This window comes from Gorilla gorilla, chromosome 6, assembly GCF_029281585.2.
Source record: "Gorilla gorilla gorilla isolate KB3781 chromosome 6, NHGRI_mGorGor1-v2.1_pri, whole genome shotgun sequence".
Taxonomy (NCBI): domain Eukaryota; kingdom Metazoa; phylum Chordata; class Mammalia; order Primates; family Hominidae; genus Gorilla; species Gorilla gorilla.
The window spans coordinates 2,013,140-2,026,965 of NC_073230.2; positions in this window are offsets into that span (position 1 = coordinate 2,013,140).

Here is a 13,826-nt window from a genome sequence, read left to right on the forward strand (position 1 = left end):
CTGTATGAACATGGATATATCTACACAGCCATCTGTATGAACATGGAAATATCTACACCGCTATCCGTATGAACATGGAAATATCTACACCGCTATCTGTATGAACATGGAAATATCTTCACCGCCATCTGTAAGATCATCGATATGTCTACACAGCCATCTGGATGAACATGGAAATATCTACACCGCGATCTGTATGAACATGGAAATATCTACACCACTATCTGTGTAAACATGCATACATTTCTCCGCTATCTGTATAAACATGGAAATATCTACACCGCTATCTGTATGAACATGGTAATATCTACAAAGCTATCTGTTTGAACATGGAAATACCTAAACCGCTATCTGCATGAAAATAGAAATATCTACACAGCTATCTGCATATACATGGAAATATATACAAAGCTATCTCTTTACACATGGAAATAACTACACCGCTATCTTTATAAACATGGAAATATCTACACCGCCATCTGTATGAACATGGAAATATCTGCACTGCCATCTGTATGAACATATAAATATCTACACCGCCATCTGTATTAAGATGGGGATATCTTCACCGCTATCTGTATAAACGTGGAAATATCTACACCGCTATCTTTATAAACCTGGAAATATCTACACCGCTATCTGTATAAACATGGAAATATCTTCACCGCTATCTGTATAAACATGGAAATATCTACACCGCTACCTGTATAAACATGGAAATATCAGCACCGCTATCTGCATGAACATGGCAGTAACAGCCCCTCTATCTGAATGAACATGGAGTTATCTACACCGCTATCTGTAAGAACATGGAAATATCTACACCGCTATCTGTATGAACATGGAAATAACTTCACCGCCATCTGTATGAACATGGATATATCTACACAGTCATCTGGATGAACATGGAAATATCTACACCGCTATCTGTATGAACATGGAAATAGCTACACCGCTATCTGTATGAACATGGAAATATCTACAACACTATCTGTATGAACATGGAAATATATACACCGCTATCTGTATGAACATGGAAATATCTTCACCGCCATCTGTATGAACATGGATATATGTACACAGCCATCTGGATGAACATGAAATTATCTACACCGCTATCTGTATGAACATGGAAATAGCTACACCGCTATCGGTATGAACATGGAAATATCTACACCACTATCTGTATGAACATGGAAATATCTACACCGCTACGTGTATAAACATGGGAATAACAGCACCGCTATCTGTATGAACATGGAAATAGCTACACCGCTATCTGTATGAACATGGAAATAGCTACACCGCTATCTGTATGAACATGGATATATCTACACAGCCATCTGGATGAACATGGAAATATCTACACCGCTGTCTGTGTAAACATGCATACATCTTCACCGCTATCTGTATGAACATGGAAATATCTCCACAGCTATCTGTATGAACATGGAAATATCTACACCGCTATCTGTTTGAACATGGAAATATCTACACCGCTATCTGCATGAAAATGGAAATAAATACACAGCTATCTGCATATAGATGGAAATATCTACAAAGCTATCTCTTTACACATGGAAATAACTACACCGCTATCTCTATAAACATTGAAATATCTACACCGCTATCTGCATGAACATGGAAATATCTACACCACTATCTGAATGAACATGGAAATATCTACACCGCTATCTGTATGAACATGGATATTTCTACACCGCTATCTGTTTGAACATGGAAATATCAACACCGCTATCTGCATGAAAATGGAAATACCTACACAGCTATCTGCATAAACATGGAAATATTTACACAGCAATCTCTTTACACATGGAAATAACTACACCGCTATTTGTATGAACATGGAAATATTTACACCGCCATCTGTATGAACATGGAAATATCTGCACTGACATCTGTATTAACATATACAAATCTACACGGCCATCTGTATTAAGATGGAGATATCTACACAGCTATCTCTATAAACATGGAAATATCTACACCGCTATCTGTATAAACATGGAAATATCTACACCGCTATCTGTATAAACATGGAAATATCTACAACGCTACCTGTAAAAACATGGAAATATCAGCACCGCTATCTGCATGAACATTGAAATAGCCCCTCTATCTGTATGAACATGGAGATATCTACACCGCTATCTGTATGAACATGGAAATATCTACACCGCTATCTGTATGAACATGGAAATATCTTCACCGCCATCTGTATGAACATGGATACATCTACAAAGCCATCTGGATGAACATGGAAATATCTACACCGCCATCTGTATGAACATGGAAATAGCTACACCGCTATCTGTATGAACATGGAAATATCTACACCGCTATCTGTATGAACATGGAAATATCTACACCGCTATCTGTATGAACATGGAAATATCTTCACCGCCATCTGTATGAACATGGATATATCTACAGAGCCATCTGGATGAACATGGAAATATATACACCGCTATCTGTATGAACATGGAAATATATACACCGCTATCTGTGTAAACATGCATACATCTTCACCGCTATCTGTATGAACATGGAAATATCTACACTGCTATCTGCATGAAAATGGAAATAAATACACAGCTATCTGCATATACATGGAAATATCTACAAAGCTATCTCTTTACACATGGAAATAACTACACCGCTATCTCTATAAACATGGAAATATCTACACCGCCATCTGTATGAACATGGAAATATCTGCACCGCCATCTGTATGAAGATATAAATATCTACACCGCCATCTGCATTAAGATGGAAATATCTACACCGCTATCTGTATAAACCTGGAAATATCTACACCGCTATCTGTAGAAACATGGAAATATCTACACCGCTATCTGTATAAACATGGAAATATCTACACCGCTACCTGTATAAACATGGAAATATCAGCACCGCTATCTGTATGAATATGGAAATATCTACACCGCTATCTGCATGAACATTGAAATATCTAAACCGCTATCTGCATGAAAATAGAAATATCTACACAGCTATCTGCATATACATGGAAATATCTACAAACCTATCTCTTTACACATGGAAATAACTACACCGATATCTCTATAAACATGGAAATATCTACACCGCCATCTGTATGAACATGGAAATATCTGCACTGCCATCTGTATGAACATATAAATATCTACACCGCCATCTGTATTAAGATGGAGATATCTTCACCGCTATCTGTATAAACTTGGAAATATCTACACCGCTATCTTTATAAACCTGGAAATATCTACACCGCTATCTGTATAAACATGGAAATATCTACACCGCTACCTGTATAAACATGGAAATATCAGCACCGCTATTTGTATGAACATGGAAGTATCTACACCGCTATCTCTATGAACATGGAAATATCTACACCGCTATCTGCATGAACATGGAAATAGCTACACCGCTATCTGTATGAACATGGAAATATCTACACCTCTATCTGTATGAACATGGAAATATCTACACCGCTATCTGTATGAACATGGATATGTCTACACAGCCATCTGGATGAATATGGAAATATCTACACCGCTATCTGCATGAACATGGAAATATCTACACCGCTATCTGTGTAAACATGCATACATCTTCACTGCAATCTGTACAAGCATGGAAATATCTACAACGCTATCTGTATGAACATGGAAATATCTACACCGCTATCTGTTTGAACATGGAAATATCTAAACCGCTATCAACATGAAAATGGAAATATCTACAGAGCTATCTGCATATACATGGAAATATCTACACAGCTATCTCTTTACACATGGAAATGTCTACACCGCTATCTGCATGAAAATGGAAATATCTACACAGCGATCTGCATATACATGGAAATATCTACAAAGCTATCTCTTTACACATGGAAATAACTACAGCGCTGTCTCTATAAACATGCAAATATCTACACCGCCATCTGTATGAACATGGAAATGTCTGCACCGCCATCTGTATGAACATATAAATATCTACACGGCCATCTGTATTAAGATGGAAATATCTACACTGCTATCTGTATAAACATGGAAATATCTACACCGCTACCTGTATAAACATGGAAATATCAGCACCGCTATCTGTATGAACATGGAAATATCTATACCGCTATCTGCATGAACATGGAAATACCTACACCGCTATTTGTATGAACATGGAAATATCCACACCGCTATCTGTATGAACATGGAAATATCTACACCGCTATCTGTTTGAACATGGAAATATCTACACCGCTGTCAGCTTGAAAATGGAAATATCTACACAGCTATCTGCATATACATGGAAATATCTACACAGCTATCTCTTTACACATGGAAATAACTTCACCGCTATCTCTATAAACATGGAAATATCTACATCGCCATCTGTATGAACATGGAAATATCTGCACCGGCATGTGTATGAGCATATAAATATCAGCACCGCCATTTGTATGAAGAAGGAGATATCTACACCGCTATCTGTATAAACATGGAAATATCCACACCGCTATCTGTATAAACATGGAAATATCTACTCCGCTATCTGTATAAACATGGAAATATCAGCACCGCTATCAGTATGAACATGGAAATATCTACACCGCTATCTGTATGAACATGGAAATATCTACACCGCTGTCTGTATGAACATGGAAATATCTTCACCGCCATCTGTATGAACATGGATACATCTACACAGCCATCTGTATGAACATGGAAATATCTACACCGCGATCTGTATGAACATGGAAATATCTACTCCGCTATCTTTGTAAACATGCATACATCTTCACCGCTATCTATATAAACATGGAAATATCTACACCGCTATCTGTATGAACATGGAAATATCTACACCGCAATCTGTTTGAACATGGAAATATCTAAACTGCTATCTGCATGAAAATAGAAATATATACACAGCTATCTGCATATACATGGAAATATCTACAAAGCTATCTCTTTACACATGGAAATAACTACACCACTATCTCTATAAACATGGAAATATCTACACCGCCATCTGAATGACCATGGAAATATCTGCACCGCCATCTGTATGAACATATAAATATCTACACCGCCATCTGTATTAAGATGGAGATATCTTCACCGCTATCTGTATAAACTTGGAAATATCTACACAGCTATCTGTATAAACATGGACATATCTTCACCGCTATCTGTATAAACATGGAAATATCTACACCGCTACCTGTATAAACATGGAAATATCTACACCGCTATCTCTATGAACATGGAAATATCTACACCGCTATCTGTATGAACATGGAAATAGCTACACCGCTATCTGTATGAACATGGAAATATCTACACCACTATCTGAATGAACATGGAAATATCTACACCGCTATCTGTATGAACATGGATATTTCTACACCGCTATCTGTTTGAACATGGAAATATCTACACCGCTATCTGCATGAAAATGGAAATATCTACACAGCTATCTGCATAAACATGGAAATATTTACACAGCAATCTCTTTACACATGGAAATAACTACACCGCTATCTGTATGAACATGGAAATATTTACACCGCCATCTGTATGAACATGGAAATATCTGCACTGACATCTGTATGAACATATACATATCTACACGGCCATCTGTATTAAGATGGAGATATCTACACCGCTATCTCTATAAACATGGAAATATCTACACCGCTATCTGTATAAACATGGAAATATCTACACCGCTATCTGTATGAACATGGATATTTCTACACCGCTATCTGTTTGAACATGTAAATGTCTACACCGCTATCTGCATGAAAGTGGAAATATCTACACAGCTATCTGCATATACATGGAAATATCTACACAGCTATCTCTTTACACATGGAAATAACTACACTGCTATCTCTATAAACATGGAAATAGCTACACCGCCATCTGTATGAACATGGAGGTATCTGCATCGCCATCTGTATGAACATATAAATATCTACACCGCCATCTGTATTAAGAAGGAAATATCTAAACCGCTATCTGTATAAACATGGAAATATCTACACCGCTACCTGTATTAACATGGAAATATCAGCACCGCTATCTGTATGAACATGGTAATATCTACACCGCTATCTGTATGAACATGGAAATATCTACACCGCTATCTGTGTAAACATGGAAATATCTACATCGCTATCTGTATGAACATGGAAATATCTACACCGCTATCTGTTTGAACATGGAAATATCTACACCGCTATCTGCATGAAAATCGAAATATCAACACTGCTATCTGCATATACATTTAAATATCTACACAGCTATCTCTTTACACATGGAAATAACTACACCGCTATCTGTATGAACATGGAAATATCTACACCGCCATCTGTATGAACATGGAAATATCTGCACCGCCATCTCTATGAACATATAAATATCTACACCGCCATCTGTATTAAGATGGAGATATCTATACTGCTATCTGTATAAACATGGAAATATCTACACCGCTATCTGTATAAACATGGAAATATCTACACCGCTATCTGTTTGAACATGGAAATATCTAAACCGCTATCTGCATGAAAATGGAAATATCTACACAGCTATCTGCATATACATGGAAATATCTACACAGCTATCTCTTTACACATGGAAATAACAACACCGCTATCTGTATGAACATGGAAATATCTTCACCGCCATCTGTATGAACATGGATATATCTACACAGCTATCTGGAAGAGCATGGAAATATCTACACCGCTATCTGTATGAACATGGAAATATATACACCGCTATCTGTGTAAACATGCATACATCTTCACCGCTATCTGTATAAACATGGAAATATCTACACTGCTATCTGCATGAACATGGAAATATCTAAACCGCTATCTGTTTGAACATGGAAATATCTACAAAGCTATCTGCAAGAAAATGGAAATATCTACACAGCGATCTGCATATACATGGAAATATCTACAAAGCTATCTCTTTACACATGAAATAACTACAGCGCTATCTCTATAAACATGCAAATATCTACAACGCCATCTGTATGAACATGGAAATATCTGCACCGCCATCTGTATGAAGATATAAATATCTACACCCCCATCTATATTAAGATGGAGATATCTACACCGCTATCTGTATAAACTTGGAAATATCTACACCGCTATATGTATAAACATGGAAATATCTACACTGCTATCTGTATAAACATGGAAATATCTACACCACTACCTGTATAAACATGGAAAATCAGCACCGTTATCTGTATGAACAAGGAAATATCTACACCGCTATCTCTATGAAGATGGAAATATCTACACCGCTATCAGTTTGAACATGGAAATATCTACACCGCTATCTGTATGAACATGGAAATATCAACACCACTATCTGTATGAACATAGAAATATCTACACCGCTATCTGTATGAACATGGAAATATCTACTCCACCATCTGTATGAACATGGAAATATCTGCACCGCCATCTGTATGAACATATAAATATCTACACCGCCATCTATAATAAGATGGAGATATCTACACGGCTATCTGTATAAACTTGGAAATATCTACACCGCTATCTGTATAAACATGGAAATATCTACACCGCTATCTGTATAAACATGGAAATATCTACACCGCTACCTGTATAAACATTTAAATATCAGCACCGCTATCTCTATGAACATGGAAATCACTACACCGCTATCTGTATGAACATAGAAATATCTACACCGCTATCTGTATGAACATGGAAATATCTACACCACTACCTGTATGAACAGGGAAATATCTACACCTCTATCTCTGTGAACATGGATATATCTACACAGCCATCTGGATGAACATGGAAATATCTACACCGCTATCTGTTTCAACATGTAAATATCTACACCGCTATCTGCATGAAAGTGGAAATATCTACACAGCTATCTCTTTACACATGGAAATAACTACACCGCTATATCTATAAACATGGAAATATCTACACCGCCATCTGTATGAACATGGAAGTATCTGCACCGCCATCTGTATGAACATATAAATATCTACACCGCCATCTGTATTAAGAAGGAAATATCTAAACCGCTATCTGTATAAACATGGAAATATCAGCACCGCTGTCTGTATGAACATGAAAATATCTACACCGCTATCTGTATGAACATGGAAATATCTACACCGCTATCTGTATGAACATGGAAATATCTACACCTCTATCTGTATGAACATGGAAATATCTACACCGCTATCGGTTTGAACATGGAAATATCTACACCGCGATCTGTATGAACATGGAAATATCTACACCGCTATCTGTGTAAACATGCATACATCATCACCGCTATCTGTATAAACATGGAAATATCTACACCGCTATCTGTATGAACATGGAAATATCTACACCGCTATCTGTTTGACCATGGAAATATCTAAACCGCTATCTGCATGAAAATGGAAATATCTACAGAGCTATCTGCATATACATGGAAATACCTACACATCTATCTCTTTACACATGGAAATAACTACACCGCTATCTGTATGAACATGGAAATATCTACGCCGTCATCTGTATGAACATGGAAATATCTGCACCGCCATCTGTATGAACATATAAATAACCACACGGCCATCTGTATTAAGATAGAAATATCTACACCGCTGTCTGTATAAACATGGAAATATCTACACCGCTATCTGTATAAACATGGAAATATCTACACCGCTACCTGTATAAACATGGAAATATCTACACCGCTACCTGCATAAACATGGAAATATCAGCACCGCTATCTCTATGAACATGGAAATATCAGCCCCTCTATCTCTGTGAACATGGAAATATCTTCACCGCCATCTGTTTGATCATGGATATATCTACACAGCCATCTGGATGAACATGGAAATATCTACACCGCTATCAGCGTGAACATGGAAATATCTACACCGCTACCTGTATAAACCTGGAAATATCAGCACCGCTATCTGTATGAACAAGGAAATATCTACACCACTATCTGTATGAACATGGAAATATCTACACCGCTATCTGTATGAACATGGAAATATCTACTCCACCATCTGTATGAACATGGAAATATCTGCACCGCCATCTGTATGAACATATAAATATCTACACCGCCATCTGTATTAAGATGGAGATATCTAAACCGCTATCTGAATAAACATTGAAATATCTACACCGCTATCTGTATAAACATGGAAATATCTACACTGCTATCTGTATAAACATGGAAATATCTACACCGTTACCTGTATAAACATGGAAATATCAGCACCGCTATCTGTAAGAACATGGAAATAACCCCTCTATCTGTATGAACATGGAAATATCTACACCGGTATCTCTATGAACATGGAAATATCTACACCGCTATCTGTTTGAACATGGAAATATCTAAACCGCTATCTGCATGAAAATGGAAATATCTACACAGCTATCTGCATATACATGGAAATATCTACACAGCTATCTCTTTACAAATGGAAATAACAACACCGCTATCTGTATGAACATGGAAATATCTTCACCGCCATCTGTATAAACATGGATATATCTACACAGCCATCTGGATGAACATGGGAATATCTACACCGCTATCTGTATGAACATGGAAAGATCTACACCGCTATCTGTGTAAACATGCATACATCTTCACCGCTATCTGTATAAACATGGAAATATCTGCACTGCTATCTGCATGAACATGGAAATATCTACACCGCTATCTGTTTGAACATGGAAATATCTACGGCGCTATCTGCATGAAAATGGAAATATCTACACAGCGATCTGCATATACATGGAAATATCTACAAAGCTATATCTTTACACATGGAAATAACTACAGCGCTATCTCTATAAACATGGAAATATCTACTCCACCATCTGTATGAACATGGAAATATCTGCACCGCCATCTGTATGAACATATAAATATCTACACCGCCATCTATATTAAGATGGAGATATCTACACCGCTATGTGTATAAACCTGGAAATATCTACACCGCTATATGTATAAAAATGGAAATATCTACACCGCTATCTGTATGAACATGGAAATATCTACACCGCTACCTGTATAAACATTTAAATATCAGCACCGCTATCTGTATGAACATGGAAATATCTACACCACTATCTCTATGAACATGGAAATATCTGCACCGCCATCTGTATGAACAATTAAATATCTACACCGCCATCTATATTAAGATGGAGATATCTACACCGCTATCTGTATAAACATGGAAATATCTACACCGCTATCTGTATGAACATGGAAATAGCTACACCGCTATCTGTATGAACATGGAATTATCTACACCACTACCTGTATGAACATGGAAATATCTACACCTCTATCTCTATGAACATGGATATATCTAAACAGCCATCTGGATGAACATGGAAATATCTACACCGCTATCTGTTTGAACATGGAAATATCTACACCGCGATCTGTATGAACATGGAAATATCTACACCGCTATCTGTGTAAACATGCATACATCATCACCGCTATCTGTATAAACATGGAAATATCAACACCACTATCTGTATGAACATGGAAATATCTACACCGCTATCTGTTTGACCATGGAAATATCTAAACCGCTATCTGCATGAAAATGGAAATGTCTACAGAGCTATCTGCATATACATGGAAATACCTACACATCTATCTCTTCACATGGAAATAACTACACCGCTATCTGTATGAACATGGAAATATCTACGCTGCCATCTGTATGAACATGGAAATATCTGCACCGCCATCTGTATGAACATATAAATAACCACACGGCCATCTGTATTAAGATAGAAATATCTACACCGCTGTCTGTAAAAACATGGAAATATCTACACCGCTATCTGTATAAACATGGAAATATCTACACCGCTACCTGTATAAACATGGAAATATCTACACCGCTACCTGCATAAACATGGAAATATCAGCACCGCTATCTCTATGAACATGGAAATATCAGCCCCTCTATCTCTGTGAACATGGAAATATCTTCACCGCCATCTGTTTGATCATGGATATATCTACACAGCCATCTGGATGAACATGGAAATATCTACACCGCTATCTGCGTGAACATGGAAATATCTACACCGCTACCTGTATAAACCTGGAAATATCAGCACCGCTATCTGTATGAACAAGGAAATATCTACACCACTATCTGTATGAACATGGAAATATCTACACCGCTATCTGTATGAACATGGAAATATCTACTCCACCATCTGTATGAACATGGAAATATCTGCACCGCCATCTGTATGAACATATAAATATCTACACCGCTATCTGTATTAAGATGGAGATATCTAAACCGCTATCTGAATAAACATTGAAATATCTACACCGCTATCTGTATAAACATGGAAATATCTACACTGCTATCTGTATAAACATGGAAATATCTACACCGCTACCTGTATAAACATGGAAATATCAGCACCGCTATCTGTAAGAACATGGAAATAACCCCTCTATCTGTATGAACATGGAAATATCTACACCGGTATCTCTATGTACATGGAAATATCTACACCGCTATCTGTATGAACATGGATATATCTACACACCCATCTGGATGAACATGGAAATATCTACAACGCTATCAGTATGAACATGGAAATATCTACACCGCTATCTGTGTAAATATGCATACATCTTCACCACACTCTGTATAAACATGGAAATATCTACACCGCTATCTGTATGAACATGGAAATATCTACACCGCTATCTGTTTGAACATGGAAATATCTACACCGCTATCTGCATGAAAATGGAAATATCTACAGAGCTATCTCCATATACATGGAAATATCTACACAGCTATCTCTTTACACATGGAAATATCTACACCGATATCTGTATGAACATGGAAATATCTACACCGCCATCTGTATGAACATGGAAATATCTGCAACGACATCTGTATGAACATATAAATATCTACACGGCCATCTGTATTAAGATGGAGATATCTACACCGTTATCTGTATAAACATGGAAATATCTACACCGCTATCTGTATAAACATGGAAATATCTAAACCGCTATCTGTATAAACATGGAAATATCTACCCCGCTACCTGTAGAAACATGGAAATATCAGCACCGCTATCTGTATGAACATGGAAATATCAGCCCCTCTATCTGTATGAACATGGAAATATCTACACCGCTATCTGTATGAACATGGAAATATGTACAACGCTATCTGTATGAACATGGAAATATCTTCACCGCCATCTGTATGAACATGGATATATCTACACAGCCATCTGGATGAACATGGAAATATCTACACCGCTATCTGTATGAACATGGAAATATATACACCGCTATCTGTGTAAACATGCATACATCTTCACCGCTATCTGTATGAAAATGGAAATATCTCCACCGCTATCTGTATGAACATGGAAATATCTACACTGCTATCTGCATGAAAATGGAAATAAATACACAGCTATCTGCATATACATGGAAATATCTACAAAGCTATCTCTTTACACATGGAAATAACTACACCGCTATCTCTATAAACATGGAAATATCTACACCGCCATCTGTATGAACATGGAAATATCTGCACCGCCATCTGTATGAAGATATAAATATCTACACCGCCATCTGCATTAAGATGGAGATATCTACACCGCTATCTGTATAAACCTGGAAATATCTACACCGCTATCTGTATAAACATGGAAATATCTACACCGCTATCTGTATAAACATGGAAATATCTACACCGCTACCTGTATAAACATGGAAATATCAGCACCACTATCTGTATGAATATGGAAATATCTACACCGCTATCTGCATGAACATGGAAATATCTACACCGCTATCTGTATGAACATGGAAATATCCACACCGCTATCTGTATAAACATGGTAATATCTACACCACTATCTGTTTGAACATGGAAATATCTACACCGCTGTCAGCATGAAAATGGAAATATCTACACACCTATTTGCATATACATGGAAATATCTACACAGCTATCTCTTTACACATGGAAATAACTACACCGCTATCTCTATAAACATGGAAATATCTACTCCGCCATCTGTATGAACATGGAAATATCTGCACCGGCATGTGTATGAACATATAAATATCTGCACCACCATCTGTATTAAGAAGGAGATATCTACACCGCTATCTGTATAAACATGGAAATATCTACACCGCTATCTGTATAAACATGGAAATATCAACACCGCTATCTGTATTAACAAGGAAATATCAGCACCGCTATCAGTATGAACATGGAAATATCTACACCGCTATCTGTATGTACGTTGAAATATCTACACCGCTGTCTGTATGAACATGGAAATATCTTCACCGCCATCTGTATGAACATGGATATATCTACACAGCCATCTGTATGAACATGGAAATATCTACACCGCTATCCGTATGAACATGGAAATATCTACACCGCTATCTGTATGAACATGGAAATATCTTCACCGCCATCTGTAAGATCATCGATATGTCTACACAGCCATCTGGATGAACATGGAAATATCTACACCGCGATCTGTATGAACATGGAAATATCTACACCACTATCTGTGTAAACATGCATACATTTCTCCGCTATCTGTATAAACATGGAAATATCTAAACCGCTATCTGTATGAACATGGAAATATCTACAAAGCTATCTGTTTGAACATGGAAATACCTAAACCGCTATCTGCATGAAAATAGAAA